Below are 22,986 nucleotides of genomic sequence, written 5' to 3' on the forward strand. Positions count from 1 at the left end.
AGCGTTCTAAAGCCGGTGGTTCTCCCTGACATCCAAGATCCTCCCAGTCTCTGGGCTTGCCAGGGTCATTATTTGTCATTTGTTTAGTTTTCATCTTTCTGAAATAATATGGCAGAGCACAAGACCACAGCTGTGCCTCTTCTCAAATCCTTTCATATTTAGACTTGGTTTTCATCTGATGAGGAGAAATTCACCATAAAACATCATGTCTTCTGGTGATGGTTAACAGAGCCAAATAGGATGGCAATGTCACCTGGCTTTTAAAGAGGCTTAAATACTGAAAGACCAGTTTGCAAGCCTCACATATTTTGTCGCTGACACCAAGCTGGGAAAGAAGCTAAAATATTTTGATCACTGGGTATGGGCCTTTGTGGCAGATGGTCTCTTCAGCAGTGTTCCAGTGGGGGGGGGGGGGGGGCGGGTCAGTGGGGGACAGAGGAGGGTATCCAAATAGAATGTATAAAGTCAAAGGGAGAGAAACTTGGCCTCATTTTACAAGGTTTTGTGCCAAATCTTGGAACACCCATGCATCTCCAGTCAAGCAGGGAGAGGTTCCCATTCTGAGCAGAGTGACAGGGATGACAGTTCATTTAAACAGTCTGCTGGGCGCATTTGCTGAGTTGGAAGCCCAGGACCCAGGGAGCCTGAACAGGATGGGAAAATGTGTGTGTCCATATCACTGGTCATGAAGTGGTGGGCTTCCATATGGGCCTGCACAAACCCTTGGAAGGAAGAATGTTGACAGAGGCACATGCCTATGTAAAAGGCTTTGAGAAATGCAGCCAAGAAAAGAGCTGAATCATCTGACTTCACCTTAGGTGACTTTGCATAGGACTAAAATCCCCGGCACAGCTCCATGTCTCAAGACCTGGACGCAGCCGGCCAGCTGGCTGGTTGGCAGTGGTCCAGAGACTGAGTTGCCTGGATGATTTGGCCCCACCCTACTCCTACCAAACAACCATTATGATAATGCAGATGCACTCAGAAAAACCGTGGGTCACCACAAGCTACAAAGGAGAGCTGGGGCTCTTTGAGGTCACAGGACTCTGCCAATTCCAACTTACCTGGGTTTTCTGTCTTGATATTATTTATGTATTTGCCCGGAAACAGCAGCTTTACTGTAAAAACTCTTGGGCAGAAGCAGTCAAATTATTTTTCCCAGGGGTCCATTGGGTACAGAAGTTGACATTGTGGGAAGGCCAGAGAATGGAATCAGTGTCATTGTAATGGCCCATCATGGCCCACTGGGCCTCCTTGGTTTAACACATTTTTCCCATACAGTTTCTTTGACTGGTAAACTTGGACTATTCTCTGTTGATTCAAATAGCAGAGGCCATGATGAAGCCTCTTATGGGTCAGGGTTGTGAGACATGACACATTTAGTACCTATATGGTGGCCAACTCAGGCAATGATTAGCTCAGGTGATATAGACTGGTGCGAAAGTAATTGCAGTTTTTACATTGTGGAAATTTGCTGTTTGATGTTGCAATACATTCATCAATAAATGTGGTTATGTTATACATCATTTTAATGCACATTTTTCACTTTATGTGTTTTTTTGCTAAAGACATTACTTGATGTTTATTTTATATTTATTTTCGACTATGGAAATGGTGTTAGACAAAAAGCAAATTTGAATGATTTTCTTATTCGAGTTCAAAAATGGGTCGTAAAGCAGTGGAGACAACTCACAGCATCAGCAACATATTTGGCCCAGGAACTGCTAATGAACGTATGATGCAGTGATGGTTCAAGAAGTTTTACAAAGGAGATGAGAGGGTTGAAGATGAGGAACGTAGTAGCCAGCCATTAGAAGTTGACAATGACCAATTGAGAGCAATCATTGAAGTTGATCCTCTTACAACTACATGAGAAGTTGCCCCAAAACTCAATGTCAACCATTCTATGGTCATTCAGCATTTGAAGCAAATTGGAAAGAAAAAAGCTTGATAAGTGGATTCTTTATGAACTGAGTGAAAATAAAAGAAAAAAAATCATTGTTTTGAAGTGTTGTATTCTCTTATTCTACTCAACATCATGAGCCATTTCTTGATCAAATTGTGACGTGTGACAAAAAGCAGATTTTATGTGTTAACTGGCGATGGCCAGCTCAGTGGTTGGACCAAGAAGAAGTTTCATAGCACTTCTCAAAGCCAAACTTGCACCAAAAAAAGGTCATGGTCACTGTTCGGTGGTCTGCTGCTGGTCTGGTCCACTACAGCTTTTTGAATCCTAGCAAAACCATTACATCTGAGAAGTATGCTCAGCAAATCAATGAGATGCACCAAAAACTCTACTGCCTAAAATCTGCATTGGTTAACAGAAAGGACCCAATTTTTCTCCATGACAACATCGGACTGCATGCTGCACAACCAACACTTAAAAAGTTGAAGGAATTGGGCTGCGAAGTTTTGCCTCATTCACCACACCATATTCACCAGACCTCTGGCCAACTGGATGCCACTTCAAGTATCTTGAAAATATTTTGCAGGGAAAACACTTCCACGATGAACAGGAATGCAGAAAATGTTTTCTAAGAGTTTGTCAAACCCCAAGGCATGGATTTTTATGCTACAGGAATAAACAAACTTACTTCTCATTGGCAAAAATGTGTTGATTGTAATGGTTCCTATTTTGATTAATAAAGCTGTATTTGAGCCTAGTTATAATGATTTAAAATTCATGGTCCAAAACTGCAATTAGACTGAAACAGGTGCTGGTATCCAAAGCTGAGAGACCCATAGGCAGTTCACATCACAGTACTCTGTGCAGACAACCCCCAGCTACCAGTCCAGAGCTCGGTAGACTCACTGGGTGGCTAGACCCAGAAGAGAGACAACAATCACTGCAATTCGGCTCACAGGAAGCCACATCCATAGGAAAAGGGGGAAGTGTACTACATCAAGGTAACACCCCATGGGACACAATAATTTGAACAATAGCCTTCAGCCCTAGACCTTCCTTCTGACCCTACCCAAATGAGAAGAAACCAGAAAACCAACTGGTAATATGACAAAATGAAACTCTTCAACACTTCCAAAAAATCACACTAGTTCACCACCAATGGATCCAAACCAAGAAGAAGTCCCTGATTTACCTGAAAAAGAATTTAGGAGGTTAGTTATTAAGCTAATCAGGGAGGGATCAGAGAAAGGCAAAGCCCAATGCAAGAAAATCCAAAAAATGATACAAAAAGTGAAGGGAGAAATATTCAAGGAAATGGATAGCTTAAAGAAAAAACAATAGAAAATTCAGGGAACTTTGGATACACTTTTAGAAATGCAAAATGCTCTGGAAAGTCTCAGCAATGGAATTGAACAAGTAGAAGAAAGAAATTCAGAGCTCAAAGACAAGGTCTTTGAATGAACCCAGTGGAACAAAGACAAAGAAAAAAGGAATAAGAAAAAGTGAATGAAGCCTCCAAGAAGTCTGGAGATATGTTAAATGACCAAACCTAAAAATAACCGGTGTTCCTGAGGAAGAAGAGAATTTTAAAAGCTTGGAAAACACATTTGGTGAATAATTGAGGAGAACTTTCCCAGCCTTGCTAGAGACCTAGACATCCAAATACAAGAAGCACAAAGAATACCCAGGAAATTCATCACAAAAAGATCATTGCCTAGGCATATTGTCATCAGGTTATCCAAACTTAAGATGAAGGAAAGAATCTCTAGAGCTGTGAGACAGAAGCACCAGATCACCTATAAAGGAAAACCTATCAGATTATCAGCAGATTTCTCAGCAGAAACCCTACAAGCCAGAAGGGATTGGGGGCCTCTCTTCAGCCTCCTTAAACAAAACAATTATCAGCCAAGAATTTTGTATCCAGCAAAACTAAGCATCATATATGAAAAAAAGGTATGGTCTTTCTCAGACAAACAAATGCTGAGAGAATATACCATTACCAAGCCACCACTGCAAGAACTGCTGAAAGAGCTCTAAACCTTGAAAGCAATTCCTGGAAACACAACAAAACAGAATCACACAGAACCTATAAAACAAAAATACAAGTTAAAAAGCAAAGCAAAAACCAAAAAAAAAAACCCCCAAAGTACACCAGCAACAAAGAGCATGGTGAATGAAATAGTGCCTCACATTTCAATACTAACACTGAATGTAAATGGTCTAAATGCTCCACTTAAAACATACAGAACCGCAGAATGGATAAGAACTCACCAACCAACCATCTGCTGTCTTCAGGAGACTCATCTAACACACAAGGACTCCCATAAACTTAAAGTAAAGGGGTGGAAAAAGGCATTTCATGGAAAAAGCAAACAGGGGTAGCTATTCTTATATAAGACAAAACAAACTTTAAAGCAACAGCAGTTAAAAGAGACAAAGAGGGACATTATATAATGGTAAAAGGCCTTGTCCAACAGGAAAATATGACAATCCTAAACATATATGCACCTAACACTGGAGCTCCCAAATTTATAAAGCAATTACTAATAGACCTAAGAAATGAGATACACAGCACCAGAATGATAGTGGGGGACTTCAGTACTCCACTGACAGCACTTAGGTCATCAAGACAGAAAGTCAACAAAGAAACAATGGATTTAAACTATACCTTGGAACAAACGGACTTAACAGATATATACAGAACATTCCATCCAACAACCACAGAAGACACATTCTATTCAACAGTGCATGGAACTTTCTCCAAGATAGAGCATATGAAAGGCCATAAAACAAGTCTCAATAAATTTAAGAAAACTGAGATTATATCAATCATGCTCTCAGACCACAGTGGAATAAAACTGGAAATCAGCTTCAAGAGGAACATTCAAAACCATGCAAATACATGGAAATTAAATAACCTGCTCCTGAATGATCACTGGGTCATAAATGAAATCAAAATGGAAATTAAAATTTTTTGAAACTGAATGACAATAATGATACAACCTATCTAAACCCCTGGGAAACAGCAAAAGTGGTGCCAAGAGAAAAATTCATAGCCCTAAATGCCTACTTCAAAAAGACTGAAAGAGCACAGACTGACACTCTAAAGTCACACCTCAAGGAACTAGAGAAACAAGAAGAAACCAAACTCAAACCCAGCAGAAGAAAGGAAATGACCAAGATCAGAGCAGAACTAAATGAAATTAAAACAAAACACCACCACCAAAAATCCCACAAAAGATAAGTGAAACAAAAAACTGGTTCTTTGAAAAGAAAGATAAAATTGACAGACCATTAGCAAGATTAACCAAGAAAGAAGAAGAGAGAAAATCCAAATAACCTCACTCAGAAAAAAAAAACCAGGAGAAATACAAAAGATCTTCAAGACTACTATGAACATGTTTACACACATAAACTGGAAAACAGAAGAGATGGACAAATTCCTGGAAAAATACAACCCTCTTAGCTTAAATCAGGAAGAATTAGATACCCTTAACAGACCAATAACAAGCAGCGAGATTGAAATGATAATTTAAAAATTACCAACAAAAAAAAGTCCAGGACCAGATGGATTCACAGCAGAATTCTACCATTCAAAAAACCAATCCTTTTGACACTATTCCACGAAATAGAGAAAGAAGGAACCTTCCCTAATTCATTCTACAAAGCCAGCATCACCCTAATACCAAAACCAGGAAAGGACATAACCAGAAAAGAAAACTACAGACCGATATCCTTGATGAACATAGATGCTAAAATCCTTAACAAAATACTACCTAACCAAATCCAACAACATATCAAAAAGATAATCCACCATGATCAAGTGGGTTTCATACCAGGGATGCAGGGATGGTTTCACAAATGCAAGTCAATAAATGTGATACTCCACATAAACAGAATTAAAAACAAAAATCACATGATCATCTCAATAGATGCAGAGAAAGCGTTCGACAGAATCTAGCACCACTTTATGATTAAAGCTCTCAGCAAAATTGGCATACAAGGGACATACTTTAATGTAATAAAAACCATCTATGATAAACCCACAGCCAGTATAACACTGAATAGGGAAAAGTTGAAGGAGCGCTAAATCTTGAAACAAATCCTGGAAACACAACAAAACAGATGCCTAAGACAAAGAAGCCCATTCTCACCATTCCTCTTCAACATACTACTGGAAGTCCTAGCCAGAGCAGTCAGGTCAGAGAAAGAAATAAAGGGCATCCACATCGGTAAAGAGGAAGTCAAACTGTCCCTGCTTGCTGATGATGCAATTGTTTACCTTAAAAACCCTAAGGACTCCTCCAGAAAGCTCCTAAAACTGATCAAAGAATTCATCAAAGTTTCTGGATACAAGATTAATGTACACAAATCAGTAGCTCTTCTATACACCAATAATGATCAAGGGGAGAATCAAATCAAGAACTCAACCACTTTTAAAATAGTAAAATGAAATGAAATAAAATACTTAGGAATATACTTAACCAAAGAGTCGAAAGACCTCTATAAGGGAAACTACAAAACACTGCTGAAAGAAATCATAGATGACACAAACAAATGCAAACACATCTCACACTCATGGATGGGTAGAATCAATATTGTGAAAATGACCATACTGCCAAAAGCAATTTACAAATTCAATGCAATTTGCAACAAAATGCCACTATCATTTTTCACAGAATTAGAAAAAACAATTATAAAATTCATGTGGAACCATAAAAGAGCCTGCGTAGCTAAAGCAAGACTAAGCAAAAGGAACAAGTCTGGAGGCATCACATTACCTGATTTCAAACTATATTATAAGGCCATAGTCACCAAAACAGCATGGAACTGGTATAAAAATAGACACATAGACCAATGGAACAGAATAGAGAACCCAGAAATAAACCCAAATGCTTACTGCCAACTGATCTTCAGCAAAGCAAACAAAAACATAAAGTGGGGAAAGGATACCCTTTTCAACAAATGGTGCTGGGATAATTGGCTAGCCACAGGTAGGAGAAAGAAACTGGATCATCATCTCTCATCTTACACAAAAATCAACTCAAGATGGATTAAGGACTTAAACCTAAGACCTGAAACTATAAAAAGTGTAGACGATAACACTGGAAAAACCCTTCTAGACATTGGCTTATGCAAGGATTTCATGACCAAGAACTCAAAAGCAAATGCAGCAAAAATAAAGATAAATGGGACCTAAATAAACTAAAGAGCTTTTGCACAGCAAAAGGAACAGTCAGCAGAGTAAACAGACAACCCACAGTGGGAGAAAATCTTCACAAATCTATGCATCTGACAAAGAGCTAATATTCAGAATCTGCAATGAACTCAAACAAGTCAGTAAGAAAAAAAACCAAACAATCCCATCAAAAAGTGGGCTAAGGACATGAATAGACAATTGTCAAAAGAAGATATACAAATGGCCAACAAACATATGAAAAAATGCTCAACATCACCAGTGATCAGGGAAACACAAATCAAAATCACAATGCAATACCACCTACTCCTGCAAGAGTGGCCATAATAAAAAAATCAAAAAACAGTAGATGTTGGCATGGATGCGGTGAACAGGGAACACTTCTACACTGCTGGTAGAAATGCAAACGAGTACAACCACTATGGAAAACAGTATGGAGATTACTTTAAAAAACTAAAAGTAGAACTACCATTTGATCCAGCAATCCCACTACTGGGTATCTACCGAGAAGAAAAGAAGTCATTATTTGAAAAGGATACTTGCACTGTCACATGTTGATAGCAGCACAATTCACAATTGCAAAATTGTGGAACTAACCCAAAGGCCCATCAATCCACGAGTGGATAAAGAAACTGTGGTGTGTGTGTGTGTGTGTGTCTGTCTGTCTCTGTGTGTGTGTGTGTGTATATATATATATATATATATATAATGATGGAATACTATGCAGCCATAAAACGAATGAATTAACAGCATCTGCAGTGACCTGGATGAGATTGGAGACTATTATTCTAAGTGAAGTAACTCAGGAATGGAAAACCAAACATCATATGTTCTCACTGTTATGTGGGATCTAAGCTATTAGGACACAAAGGCATGAGAATGATACAACAGACTTTGAGGATGTAGGGGGAAGAGTGGGAGGGTGGTGAGGGATAAAAGACTATGAATATGGTGCAGTGTATACTGCTCTAGTGATGGGTGCACCAAAATCTCATGAATCACTGAAGAACTTATGTAACCAAATACCACCTGTACCCCAGTAACTTATGGAAAAAAATACAAAAACTAAAATAAAATAGAGAAACAAAAAAGAAAATTCCAACCGGGTGCAGTAGAAATAGCACTCTGGGAGGATCACTAAAAACAAACAAACAAACAAAAAACCAACCAACAAAACCCTGCAATTACTTTTGCACCAACCTTGAGCAATATCTGTGTGCAAAAACCTGTTCCATTCTTAGGAGAAGAGAAGAGAGGAAGCTGGCTCCCAAGAAGTATAGTGCTTATGGTTATAAAAATTGTGATTTGCTTCTTTTTTTCTTGACATAAAAAGATCAACTTAAGCTCCAAAGTGATTATTCAGAGCCAGTAGTTTAGAACACCTGACTTGCAGTACCATTTCCCTTAACAATACCAAAAAGTGACCGTAAGAGAAAACAAATCAGAAAATGAGGTTTTTTCTTTGACACACTCATATTAGACATGATGGCATATAGTATATTACAGTTTATAAAGTGTTTCATGTGCATTTTTATATTTTATTTTTGCAACAAGTATGGATGCCCAGTTTTACAGATGTGGAAACAGTTTAAAAAGTTCAAGTGATTTGCCCAAAGGTAGACAGCTCATGAATGCAGAGCAGGGATACAAAGACACGAATTTACAATTTCTGAAACAAGGTCTGGCGTTCTTACCCTTTTTTTTTTTTTTTTTTTTTTTTCACAGCTGCCTCACTTATGTAAAGAAAGTGTTAAGTGAGTATCACTGGGAAACCTGTAGATTTTTAACTAGGGAACACTTAAAATGGAAATAGCCTAGTAGAAATGAGGCTAATTTTCCCTCTTTGAGGAGGCAGGGAGTTCACTTAGGAAAAGCTGCACTATTAGCCAGGAAGAGCGTAATCTAGAAGGGAGAGGTCCTTTCTGTTCCTACCTCCCCTATGCTGAAGCAGAGAGGCAACTGGAGGAGATGGTATTTTTTGCCAGCCGCTGGCACACATTGTTAATCACATTTTGTTCTTGTTGTGTTTTTGCAGTGTAGGTCCAGGGTAGGAAGTGAGACAGGGGCGTTGAGCTTCTCTGTCCTTACTAAGCTTTCTGATAGAAGCTGCTGGAAAATTGCAAAAGGAGATGTAACATGTTCAAGTTGTCTTCTATTTTAAAAAATATTTTTGTGTAATTTCAGATGTACAGAAAAGTCACACAAATAGTATGCAGAACTCCAGTATATATTTAACCCAGATGTTTACTACATTTTCTTTTCCTTTACCCTCTTCCTCTATACATGTACAGATGCACATATACATGCACACACACATCCCCCTGCAGATATTTTCTGAACTTTATGAGAGTAAATTACCGACATAGTGGACTTTTAAATTTGTAAATATTTGATATAGTTTGGATATTTGTTCCCTCCAAATCTCATGTTGAAATGTGATTCCCAGTGTTGGTGGTGGGGCCTGGTGGGAGGAGTTGTGGTAGTCTGGTAGGATCCCTCATGAATGGTTTTGTGCCCTCCCCTGGTAATGAGTGAGTTCTCACTCTATTAGTTTATGCCAGAGCTGGTTGTTTTAAAAAGCCCAGCACCTCCTCCTCTCTCTCTTTTGCTCCGTCCAGCATGTGTAAAAGCTTCCTGAGGTCCTGACCAGAAGCAGATGCTGGCACCATGCTTCTTGTACAGTCTACAGAACCGTAAGCCAAAATAAACCTCTTTTCTTTAGAAAGTACCCAGCCTCAGGTATTTATAGCCATCCAAAACTGGCTACTGCAATACTTGACTACATGTTTCCTAAAATCAGGATATTCTCTTACGTAATCATAGTGCAAATATTAAAAAACAGGAAATTAATATTGTAGATTGTTTCTCCATTTGGGCTTGTCTGATGTTTGCTCGTGTTGATATTCAGATAATGAATTTGGGGCAAAACAAGTACAGAGGTGATACTGTGTCATTTTTAGGGGACTCTATCCAGAGACATAATGATTTTGCTTTGTCCTATTACTAGTGCTGGTAGCTCTGATTTCCTCATGTCTGCCAGGTTTCTCCATGGTTAGGTTACTATTTTTTCCTTTCTATTTAATTAGTATCTGTTGGGGGAGCTAATTTGAAATTATGTAAACATCTCACTGTTCCTCAAGCTTTTACTTTGATTTTAACATGTTAAGCGATACTTTCCTGAATTAATTTTTTATATGGTGGTTTCTTAATAGTGATTTTCTCAATATTTTATTTCTTCTATATTTATTGGTTGGTTTGCTACTATAAAAAATAGGTTTTTTCATTTTTTTAAAAGATATTTTTATCACCATGAACTCAGATTCCTATTTTACTCAATGGGTTATATTTTTTTATTGTCATTATTTGTTTTGGTGGTTAAATAAAATGAAACCAGGATGATAATTCTGAGGTCTGTTCAGCATCAGTTTCTTTAAGCTAGCTTTGACATGTCCCCATCATTCTTTGAGTATTTCCTTACTTTCTGTGACAGGTTGATCCAGGCTCATTTTGCATTTTTCCAGCTCCAGCCTTAGAATCAGCCATTTCCCAAAGAAGGATCCCTGGTTTCTTTTTATACATAGGATTTAGAAACCAAGAGCTAAGCATTAGGTGTGCTTATTGCTATAAGGGTATTATTAATTGTAGATTCTCTCAGTGAAAAGAGATAAGACATAGATATATGTGAGTTTATATATGTAGTATGTATATAAGCACTGTGAATTCCTACTGATTTCTCCATTTCCCATTAAATGCCACAGTTTTCCCTTTTCAATATTTATAATGGCCTTCTCCAATAGTGAGAAATAAGATGCCCAATGTCCACAATCCATTTGCTTATTTTCACAGTTCTAGAATACACAGTAATGCCAGAATTGCTTACCCATACCTCTGTGGAAAAGGAACTTATGCCCAGAGCTCAATATTTGTTCGTTCCTATTTTTCTTTAGCCTGAAGACGTACAGTCCAAATAATATATTTGGAAGTAATTTGCATTAGTTTTTTTTCCTCTTCAGTACACTTATGTTATTCATTTAAAATATATTTCAGTTTATTCTTTTCTGTATATATTCCATGTGGGTTTTTATCTTAATCTCAGAGCCGAAAGTGTTCAAAGAGGTAAACTCAGAGACATGTCGCTGTGCCACTTACTGCTTTCATCCTTTTCCATCCTCCAATCTTTTCCACTCAGTGCCTTCTGCCCCCTTACTCCAGTAAGTTCCAGTTATTAGTTCCTTATTTCTTTCCTATGTTTCTTTTTTGAACAAAGGAGAAGATACAAGGATATTTTCTTATGTACTATTGAACCACTCCCTTTTGAAAAATTTTAGTTTAATGTTTATTGACAAATATAATTGTATGTATTCACAGGGTACATAGTGATGTTTCAATACATGTAATACATAGAGATCAGATTAGAGTAATTAGCATATCCATCATCTCAAACATTTATCATTTCTTTGTTTCAGGAACATTCAGTAATAACCTCCCTCTGGCTATTTGAAAAAATGTGTTATTGTTAACTAAAATCATCCTACAGTGTGAACCACTCTGCTTTATCATTTGTTTCTAATATTTTGCAGTGAAAAATAATGCTGACCCTTTGCAAATATATTTTCATATTATTGGAGGTATATCTTTAAGGTAATTTCTACAAGTAGGACTCTAAGTTCAAAAGACAAGCAGGTATGTTGTTTTTCTAGATGTTACCTAATTCGCCTTCATAAGGGTTGAATCAGTTTGCATCACTTCAGCAATATGTAAGAGTTCTGGCTTTCCCACAGCTTTGCCAACAGAGTATGTTATTATACTTTAAATAACTCTACTTATGACATATTGATATAGTTTTAATCTGCATTTCTTTTATTATGAGTATGACTGAACATCTTTTCATTTACTTCAGCTATTTGTGACATCATATATTGTTTCTGTGAATTATCTGTTCATATCCTTTATTCATTTATATATATATATATTTATTTCTCCTTATTCTTTAAGAGTTCTTTAAAAATGAGGGATACTATTATCCCTTTATCTAGGAGACATGTTGCAAATACTCTCTTTAAGTTGGTCAATTGTCTGCTGTCTGCTTAACTTATACAAAGAAATAGTAATCTTAGCAAGTAAAGAATAAACATTCCCTTTCTATTTTGTTTAAACTATTTGTATGCTTACTAATCATTTTTACCCCATATACTATAAAGGTAAACTTCAACAGAGATTTGAATTGATAACATTTTATAGAGAGGCATACAGCACTGCCTGTTCATTTGTTCTGGTTTGAATTCTAAAAGTGAAGAAAAATGTCAATAATAAAAGCACAAATAACTAAATGTCTCAAATTAAAAGGTTGCTTCTTCTTTTTCCCCTTTTCCTTAATTTTTTTTTTTTGGGGGGGGGACAGAGTTTCACTCTTGTTGCCCAGGCTGGGTGGAGTGCCAAGGCCCTGTCTTGGCTCACTGCAACCTCTACCTCCCGGTTTAAGCGATTCTCTTGCCTCAGCCTCCGGAGTAGCTGGGATTATAGGCAACTGCCACCACGCCCAGCTAATTTTTATATTTTTAGTAGAGACGAGGTTTCACCATGTCCGTCAGGCTCATCGTGAACTCCTGACCTCAGGCAATCCACTCGACTTGGCCTCCCAAAGTGCTGGGATTACAGGCATGAGCCACCGCGCCTGGCCCTTTCCCCTATTTTATTGCTTTCTACCCTTAGTATCAATTCTCTTTAGACCAAGAACACTCCGTATAAATGTTTATCTTTAACTAACACATACAGGTTTGCTGCTCTTTGAAAATTTATTCACCACTCTCTTCTTTTTTGAAATGTTACATATTTGTCTTCTTTCTCATTAGTTTCTTGTCAATGTCCAATATTTTGTTTGGTGTCTAGTATCCCTGGAGGTATAAGCAACGCCTTTCCCTGTGCGTTTGCTCTGTCAGTCCCTTTGGTACCATGTTTAAAACACTCTTCTTTTTTAGGATGATCACTTCTCAGTTGGTTAGTGAAATGACACTAGGGGCATGAAACCATGTGGCATTAAGCAAAGTGTGTAAGCATTGGGAAATCTCCTAGAAACAAGCTTTGGAAGTCTGAGAGTCATTAAAAGGCCTCCGTAATTGGCAGGGGTTGGAGGTGGGAGAGTGCTGGACAGGAAGTGCAGTGTGGGGTAAACAGGCTCTACTCCTTTGGAAGTGGAGCACTTTCTGTTTCTTTTCTTTCTTCTTCTTTTTTTTTTAATGCTTAGATTAAGGTAGCTTTGAGAGGAATTAGGAGCAGTTTCCTGAGTGCTTTCCATGTCCCCCTTTTCATTACCAGCCCGTTATATACACATCTGCCCACACAACACAGTAAATCCAGGAGCAGGGATCCTCAGAAGCACATTCTGAAATTACTGGAGAAGGAAAAGAGAAGCTAAAGCCTGGAGGGCAGTAGAACCACAGAATGCAAACACATCCATTCTGCTGTTAACTGTTTTACTAGGGAATGCTGGTTACAGACAGTGACATAAGAGAGTAAAGGTTTTGGAAACACCACTGCAGAAAGCGGTAGAAAGAGTAATAAGAGAATAATAGTTAAAAACAAAGTGTAAATTTCCAGTGCCCACATGGGTTTGGAAATGCTTACAAGTGGTGGCATGCAGAGCAAATTTTATGGGTTGTCTCTGTTCACTCCAATCCTCCTGCATATTTACTTTTGGAGATGATATAAACAGAAATCAATAATACATAGGTTGATTAAAAGGCTATTATCTAAAGAGTATTATAAGTATTGCTGTACAGCCATGTTTTACTCTTTCTTTTCTTTTTTATTGGCAATTCAAAATTCAGTATCTATGATTTGTGAGGAAACATAAAAAAGTAAGTCATGGAGACCCTGTGACAATACTGGTTCCCTTAACTTACATTCCTGAGTTCTTCTTACTAGATGTGTTTTTCTTTACATGGGATAGGGAAAAATAATAGCTCAATGATTCTGAAGGATTCAACTTTTGAATAAAAGCCATAGACACAGAACCAAATTGAGGTAATAATAATAATAAAAAAAAAAGCAAAACATTTTGTATGTAAGTAAAAACCTTATTTGTACCCTTACTTTATAATAATCTCCTCTCCATTTTATTCTTGACCCCCACATTTTTATGCTAAACTTTATCTGTTGTAGTGCAGGGTCACATGATTTTTCAAGGCTTTTAATGTTTTCACATAATAGAAATTCAGTTCACACCAAGTTAGCCCCTCATATGCCGAAGACTGCAGTAGGTGTGGTGGAGCATGCAAAGAAAAGCTCAACATGGTCTCAACTCTGACAATGTAATCCTTTAGTGTAGGGATAGCAATCTAGAAATTTGGGAAATGGGCAAACCTAGCAAAGCAGAAAAAACTCTGGGGAGGTCGTCATGACTCCCTCAGGTTCAGAATTGAAGTCCCCGTAGAGCAGTGCTCTCAGCTCCTTCCAAGGCCCGCTTAGCCTGGAACACTCCCAACGCTGACAGCAATCAAAGATGATACACAGCTGTCTTATTGCCTGCAAAGAGAAGCAGAAGAGAGGAGACGAAGTTTTATTGATAAAACAGAAAGCAGGGTCAAATCACCTAGGTTTGCTGTTTGCAGAACTAGAATACTGAAAGCAAATCGGATACAGCTCTGCAAATATAAAGCATCTTTATACATAAAGATGTTGAGAAGCAGTCATGATATAGCCTATATAATGAACTTATTTTAGAACAAAGGGCAAAATAAGCAGATTATTTTTCACACAATGGGATGCACAGATGTCATCTACCTGTGCACTGACTGATCTTCTGTTTCTTATTCGTCTCTTCCTGTAGCACACAAACTCTTTGTGAACAAAATTATGAACAGTTATGTGCACACATAAGAGTTCTTCAACAGATAGGTCAGGGGTAAAATGATAGCAGGAGATTTGGGGATAGATAGCATCATCTTTTTTCCTCTAATTACAGGATGAGTAAATACATGAAAGAAAATGTACTAAGTGCAGCTAAGAAAAATCACAAAATAAAAATTATTCACAAAATCCAACACTCTGATCATCTGTTATATCTTACTAAGTCTGTCCTCCTAAATATGTGTAGATAATATAAATGTGCATATCAACAAAACCATTGGAACATTTATTTAATAATGTGTCTGTCTTCTGTGCATCTCTTCATTATTTCTCTCTTCATGATATTTATTCGATTACATTGATGTATCATACTTCAGTATGTTATTGTTGAAAATTATATTTTTGTTGTTTTTCAATATTACTTTTATAATGATATTTTTTTTTTTTTTTTTTTTGAGACGGAGTCTCCCTCTGCCGCCCAGGCTGGAGCACAGTGGCCTGATCTCAGCTCACTGCAAGCTCCGCCTCCCGGGTTCACGCCATTCTCCTGCCTCAGCCTCCCGAGTAGCTGGGACTGTAGGTGTCGCCACCACGCCCGGCTAGTTTTTTGTATTTTTTAGTAGAGACGGGGTTTCACCGTCTTAGCCAGGATGGTCTTGATCTCCTGACCTCGTGATCCGCCCGTCTCGGCCTCTCAAAGTGCTGGGATTACAGGCTTGAGCCACCGCGCCCGGCCTACTTTTATAATAATATCTACCCTTCATTGGATGTTTATAATCTCTCCTGGACTTCATTAAGCAACATTTACTGGACAGTTTCAACCCACTGGTTCTCATCATGGGATTAATTTTTTCTGCAGTCATACCTCCCAGGCTTGCTATTTTGGATCTTGGTTCTTTGTTACACAGCAATTTCATAATGACGTACAAAGAAAATTCCATAGTGTTCCCATCATTTTCAATTATTAGCCATTTACCTAGCTTAAAACTCAAACTCGAGTACAGGACCATTCTTCCCAGAGTCCTGCAGAGACTTCTTCATCACAGAGTTCCCTGATGTGGAGAAGCACAAGATTGAACCTCACTGAGCAATTTCCTGCCTCCTTATCTCCCACCTCCCACCTCCTATGTCCTTTGCTTACAGGACAGCACTCTGCAGGAGGGCCCTAGCAAAATGGCGGCTCAACCCTGGCTATCTCTAGCAGTGTTTCTTGCCATACAGAAACTCAGGAATTTCCGCCCCACAGAATGAGGAGGATGCAGCTTGCCTCTGCATTATGCTCCCTCTATGTCTACTCTATTACTTCTCACCAATTTGCTCTTTTTTGTTTCAGGTAGCCACAAATTGATCAAAAAGCTACTTAAAATGCCAACTTTTCCTTCTTGCAGAGATCTTTAATCTTTTCAAGTGATTCACCTGATACTCTACCTACCTAGCCCCTCTTCACACTTAGTTAAATCATGCCCCTTGGGAGAAAAAAACCCATAGTCATGTCTCTCCCAACCTAAAGGAGCTGACAACTCATTAATCTGAAGATTTCCTTCTCTTTTCCTCACCTGTCTTTTGCTTGTTTGCTTGTATGAGCTAAAGTTTATACAGATGGTCTAAGTGAGTGTTAATCAAAACTTAATGTACCTGAGTCACCCAGGAACTTTTTAAAGTGAAGATTCTAACTCCATAACTGTGAGGTGGGGCCTGAGATTCCTATTAGGTTCCCAGGTGATGCTTATGCTGCTGGTTTATGGACCACATGTAGATTAGCAAGGGTCCAGTGATCATGGTTGATTGTGGTAAGACTATTCCCCCTCACCCCCTTTTTCTTTTTTTCTCTTTTTTTTTTTTTTTTGAGACGGAGTCTCGCCCTGTCACCCAGGCTGGAATGCAGTGGTGCGATCTTGGCTTACTGCAACCTCCACCTCCCAGGTTGAAGCAATTCTCCTGCCTCAGCCTCCTGAGTAGCTGGGATTACAGACGTACGCCACCATGCCCAACTAATTTTTTGTATTTTTAGTAGAGATAGGGTTTTACCATGCTGGCCAGGCTGGTCTTGAACTCCGGACCTCGTGATCCGCCAGCCCTGGCCTCCCAAAGTGCTGGGATTATAGGCTTGAGCCACCGTGCCCAGCCTTTTCCCCCTTTTTAGAAGGCCCTAGAGGGCACTGTGGCCCCAATGGCTGGCTGCTGCCCTGTAAATATGGGGTTCTAAATCATGTTCCCTGAACTTAAGCTCCATTGTTGATTTCAGGTAAGCACAAAAAGTTTCCTTCAGTATATTTTGTCACATGTATTATCTTACTTCATTTTCACATAACATTAGTATTATCTCTGTTTTACTGATGAAGAAATTGAGGCTTCAAGAAGTTAAATTGCTCATCCGAGATTACATAATTACACATACACAAACCAAGAAAAAATCCCATTCTGTTCAGTCTCTCTTCAACCCTTTCCTCCAGTGATTCTTGCTACTGTGATAGTATCTTGCACCCTAGGGCAATTTTCACAAAAATTGCAATGAAATTGTTTGCTGTAATAACAATCAGAACTGAAGTTTATTAAGCATTACTATTAATAAATGCCAGGCCCAGTATTGATAACTTTTTCCCGCATTATTTTGTTAATTTTCACATCTGCTCAAAGAGATGGTTTAACTTTGGAGACGTTAAGAAAGAAGTTAGGATTGATAGCTTCACTCCAAAACCCAAGATGTGAAATGTAACATGATGTTGTGGTATATATGGCTATAGCAGTATCTTTTTGGTTTTAATCCCAGAAAAAGAGGTAATTCCAGTGAGCTACAGAAAGAAGTAAAGATAGATAGATGGATGTTTGTAAGATGATTTTGTAAGTTGTAATACAAGAAGCTTACCACTAAATTATTTGAAGGTTTCTACAAACTTCCAATGCACACTTACTGAGATGTGATGATAACTTGTTAGATCTGAACTGAATTGTTACATGGACTTAAGTGTTTGTCATTTCGTGAGCTGATGTTCCTGCAAGTTTACATGTCTGGGTCTCATGCTGATTTGTAGTATGAGTTGGAGTTGGTCACCTATAAAATTCTGGGGTTTCATTTGTAAATTCTAGAAAATTACTATAGAATTGAAGACCTGGATGTTCCAATGGCCTAGGAATATGAGGTGCAGAGGATCTAAGTGACTGTTCCAGGGTGACCATGAGCTAGTTGTAGGCTTAAACTCGAATCCAGGTCTCCTGCAATGCACTCCAGGCCTTATTCAGTCAGGCTGTATCTCATTTCCTTTTGCACAAACCTTTGGGGAAATGTGCTGGTTCTGAATCTGGTCTCTATAACCTGTTAATGTCCCTCAAGGGAATAGGAATGTTAGGTATCTATACTGCAGCGTGCACGAGCAACACTAGCTTTTGCTCTCTGAGCCCAGATCTTTGCCAATATGTGATTTCTCTGAAGACATCAGGAGACCTAGCACAGGGCATAGCCAGTCCTGGAAATGTGAGCCCGTTCTGCTGTGTATCTATATGCCTGTGACCCGGCATCCTTTTGCCTTTAATGAGATTTTGCAGTGACAGGATTGGAACAGATTGCTGGCATTATGGCAGCCAGGATATTGTCAGGAGGAACTTGGCAGTGCTCGTAGGTGTTATGATGCTGGCTCTTTGCTCAAGGGCAAGAATATTAAAGGGAAAATTAGAGATAAAACAGAAAGTGAGAGGTAATGTCAGAAAAGTTCAGAAGATGAAACCAGTAGCGGTAAATATATAGAAAATGATTTGAGGTTTACACACTTTTGAGTCCTTGGTGAGTGAAGACAGAGCCAAGAATTGCTTCAGTGATATTCCTTCATAAATCTGCATAATAATCTCTCGGCGGGGCTTTGGTGAAATTACAAGTATTCATTTACTAAATTGGGTTCAGTGTCTGTATCACGCATGCCATATGAATATTCAGTGCAGTGAATGCTTCCCAAGCTATGTTGAAGTTAACACATAAGCTGAATATAACTCAAGTGGAACTCAAAATTGCACGCTTACTTTAACTTAACAGAGGTCCTAGTGTCTTGAAGAATTGGACCCACCCCCAGCCCCAATATGTCAATTAATACTCATTCTAATAAAACCAAATGTAAAGTGCTTTCAGTATTTGTATCTGATTTTTGGCATTAAGTAGTTTTCTTTATAACAGAGGATTAGGATAATAATACACAGGGCTCTGAATGGTTCCTTAGAACACAGTGGCAGCTGCCAAGCAGATTCAAGAAGAATGTTTAATTACAATACTCAGTAATAACAACAAAGAAAAAGTTCAATGAGAAGAAACAACTCTACTATGAGACAAAGGTCTGTGTTGAGTGAAAGAGGAACAGTGGACCACAGACATTTGTTGTAGCTGGAGTTGCCTTGGCAGCCGATGGACATTTCACCTTAAAACTTGAGCATTTTTCTTCTCGAAGCAACTCAGTTGGCTTTCTAGGGTAAGCATACAGAATCATTTCTATTTCCAAAAAATGCATTTTTCCACAAACTAAAATTAATAATTCTTAGAGAAGAGTGATCACTGCCAGTTCTGTATAGCAAAGGAGCACTTAACTAGGAGTCAGGCAGCTTGAGTTCTCATGCAGAACTCTGTAACAAACCAACTGTTTAAATCTCAAACAGCTGGTTAGTTTATCTGAGCCTCTCTTCACTATGAACTTTTCCATGATATTCTGATTATACATATATATTTTGATATAAAAATATTCCTTTGGAAAAATTCTTGGTCATCATATTTTATATTGTCATAAAGTATAATGTGACTTTAGATCCACAGTAAATAGTCAAATGCAGTATGTGAAGTTTAATTGAAAGACAGCATTCACTTATACTTATTATATGGGAGGTATTATGCTAAATGTGCTTTACATGCAAAATGTCAGCCAATAAGGTAGTTTTATTATTATCTTCATTTTGTAGGTGGAGAAATTGAAGCCCCGAAAATTGGGCAAAAGACACTTGCCCAATGTCTTGCCCAGTTAGTCAGTAGCAAAACTGAGATTCAAACTCCAGTTTCTTTAACTCCAATATGCTTTTAACTACTTGCACCTCCTTCCTGTAGGACAACTGGATGCATGCTGAGCTTTTCTTGTCCATCACTAGTGTGTGCTGCAGAAATTGGTTTGGGTTCTTAATTGAGTGTATTAATCATCTAAAGAGGTCTAGAGTGAGATATGGGAAGAGCCTTGCTTAAATGACAAAGCTTTGAATTTCAGAGGCGCTGAAAGAGGGAGGCATGGAGGCTCAAATCACTATGCTTAGTCATGGGAAGCAATTGGAGAGGCAGGTTTTCTCCTATTTTTAAGGATATTACTTTCCGATATCTGTTGCTGTGAAGCAAATTTGATAAAGAAGCCTACAAATTAGCAAATAGCACCTGGGAGGACAGTCACGACAGTGGGTTGCGCATACAAAACAGGAAGGAGTAACCTCTCACCTGTATGGGTTTTACCAATGCGAGGAGGTTTTGAAAAGCTAATGCAAGGATTGGGGAGTGGTAAGTCTGAAAAAAGAAAAAAGGTTTATTTTAGCAGAGATAAGTATGTCTGGATTAGAACACATAGAGGTTGCAGCTAGAGAATTGGGTGTGGAGTTTTCTTAATGATGGAAGACAAGCCAAGTCTGAGGAAAATAATTTAGTGGTGGTTATCGAAAGACATGAATAAAATATCTAGAAGGAGATTCATCAGTCTCAGGTGATGAGGTGTCAAGATGTAGTCCCATCATAGGGAATGCTTCTCCATGGGAATATTTGTTCTTGGAGAGGTGCTAGAAGGGAAACTATGTGCCGAAGTCAGCTTAAGTTTATAGCAACGTACATGGAAAATAAAAAGATTTCCTAAACATGAAATTAGAGAAAATCCATTTTTCTGTAAAAACATTCAAAGTTAGACCATTATATCCCATCAAACATGATAATCTGATAGAATGGAAATGGCTAAGAATGACTTGCTAAGGAAAACTATAGAAGAAGAATAGAAAGGCCTTTGGGGATTCTTATAACTAGGGAGAAGACTGAAGAATATTTTGAAGAGGTAGAAGGTAAGATTTATTATATCAAAATTTAAAGATCTACAGAATGTAATTAATTGGGTTAGAAAGCAAGATTTGGCAATTGGCCTGAAGGGGAGGGGAGAACAAAGAGGTTCATGGCGAATTGAGTTGACCTAAATTTGTCCTTGGATATTTGCTACTAACATGCCCTAGAAGGATCATTGCCATTGTTGAGCTACCATAAAGATTAAAGTAAAACATATTTATCCTTATATTCATAGATTCAAGCCTGGTAATAGAGGGAGAGTCTTCCTACATTCATAGCGTAAATAAAGACGCAGTCATTTGCCTGTGAAGCTGCCCATGTCACATATTTAGAGTCAAAAATTTTTTTAAATAAAAAATGATCTAATTCCAATACATTTTTATTTTCATTAAAATTGAGAATGCTACCGTGGTGAGTGAGCAAATGTAAATCAGGAAGGAAAGCATAACCAGGTCATTGGAAAAGGTTTTAACTGTGGTTTTCCACTGATGGAGATGGTGTTTATAAAGTCAGATGACTGAAAAGAGGATCCTCCTTCCACATCCCGTAAGTGTCCTTGTTAGTGTGACTCTAGGCAAGGATGATTGGAAATGTATGTATCCAGGGTTAGATGGGCCTTCACTACGCTCTGCTTAGCCAGCTAACAGAGCATGGAGCTCAGCCCCAACGAGGTCAGAAGAGGATTCATGGTCCTTGGTGACTTTACTTAGATTAAAATGAAGCATCCTAATTTCAGAAAACAACATTCAGTAGGAGCCCTGACCTTGCACTGGCAAGCAATGAAGCTGGAAAAATGCACCCTTAGGCTAGAACATTTTCAGAGGACAGAGTTGACTTAGGTTCTTTTATTTAAATGGTTTTTGCTTCATCAAACATTTTTTTTTTTTTTTGTTATCTGTAAGACAAATGATTTTAAAAAATTCCTTGAAAAAATAACAAACCAAACAAAGGAGAAAGGATTTTTTGGTTTCTTCTCTAGACCTCTCTCCTTCCTTGGTAAGATCAGTTTCTCTGTGGATATAATTATCAGATCAGTAAACTGCAACCATGAACCGCAAAAGCAAAAGGAATTGTCTGATTTAAAAGTCAAAGGTGGTTTATCTTGGTTTTATACATTTTGATTATGATATATTGAATATATAAACAAAGTTGGGGTAACATGTCCAGACATACTAGTTTTCCATGTTGCAATCCTTTATTATGGAAATGGCCAGGCAGCATGTTCTGGCCAGCACTCAGTAGTCCTTTCAATTAATTTAAAGGGGCTACAACTTTTAAAATCAGATACCTATACAGATTTTAAATCTTGGATGAAGCACATTTCTGGTTCCTGTTGACTTCAGCAGAACTTGTTTTAGCACCGGTTTAACAACAATTGGTCACATTCAATGACCTTGAAAATGAATTAGGGGGAGGGAAGGGTTGGAGCAATCCACATGCGTATCTCCATTTAAAGTTTAGTAAGCAGAAGTTAGGTGTTTCATGAGGGAGACTGAAGTTACAATAGAAAATAAAGTTTTAAGCAACAATATGATGGAAATGTGTGATTTACTGGATGAGGAATAATGGATTTGATCCTGAGTCTCAAATTTCCCATCTGAGTTATTTACTGAAAGCCATATATTTAGTGTTTATTTCAGTGTGTCTGTAAAATGGGAACAATTATTCCATCCTGCTCTACGTTAGAAATAAATAACATATAAATGGACTTTGAGATCATGAGATGAAGGGCTATATAAATGTGAATTATTCAAAATCATTTAAAATGAACCCAACTGAAATTGTAGTTTTAAAAAAGATTCTTATAAATGAATTAATTCAATTGAAGAAAAAAATTATAATACATTATAAAGGAATTACTTTTGAGAAGTTGAGCTTTAATGACTATGAAAAATTAGAGAAAATGCAGCAGATTAATTCACATTTAAGACATGGCTGTTATTGTATCAATCTCAAGTTAGAGCCAGTATTTCCTGGAATTTC

General features: G+C 38.0%; 1 long non-coding RNA gene across 1 annotated transcript; it reads right to left on the bottom strand.

The window, feature by feature from the left end:
• Nucleotides 1-14,794: 14,794 nt before the first annotated feature.
• LOC115892393 lies at nt 14,795-16,552 on the bottom strand. Its single transcript, XR_004052286.1, has 3 exons — nt 16,508-16,552; nt 15,817-16,003; nt 14,795-14,941 (listed from the first exon to the last, which is right to left on the bottom strand). It is a non-coding gene; the product is annotated as an uncharacterized LOC115892393 (long non-coding RNA).
• Nucleotides 16,553-22,986: the final 6,434 nt, after the last annotated feature.

This window comes from Rhinopithecus roxellana, chromosome 2, assembly GCF_007565055.1.
Source record: "Rhinopithecus roxellana isolate Shanxi Qingling chromosome 2, ASM756505v1, whole genome shotgun sequence".
NCBI lineage: Eukaryota > Metazoa > Chordata > Mammalia > Primates > Cercopithecidae > Rhinopithecus > Rhinopithecus roxellana.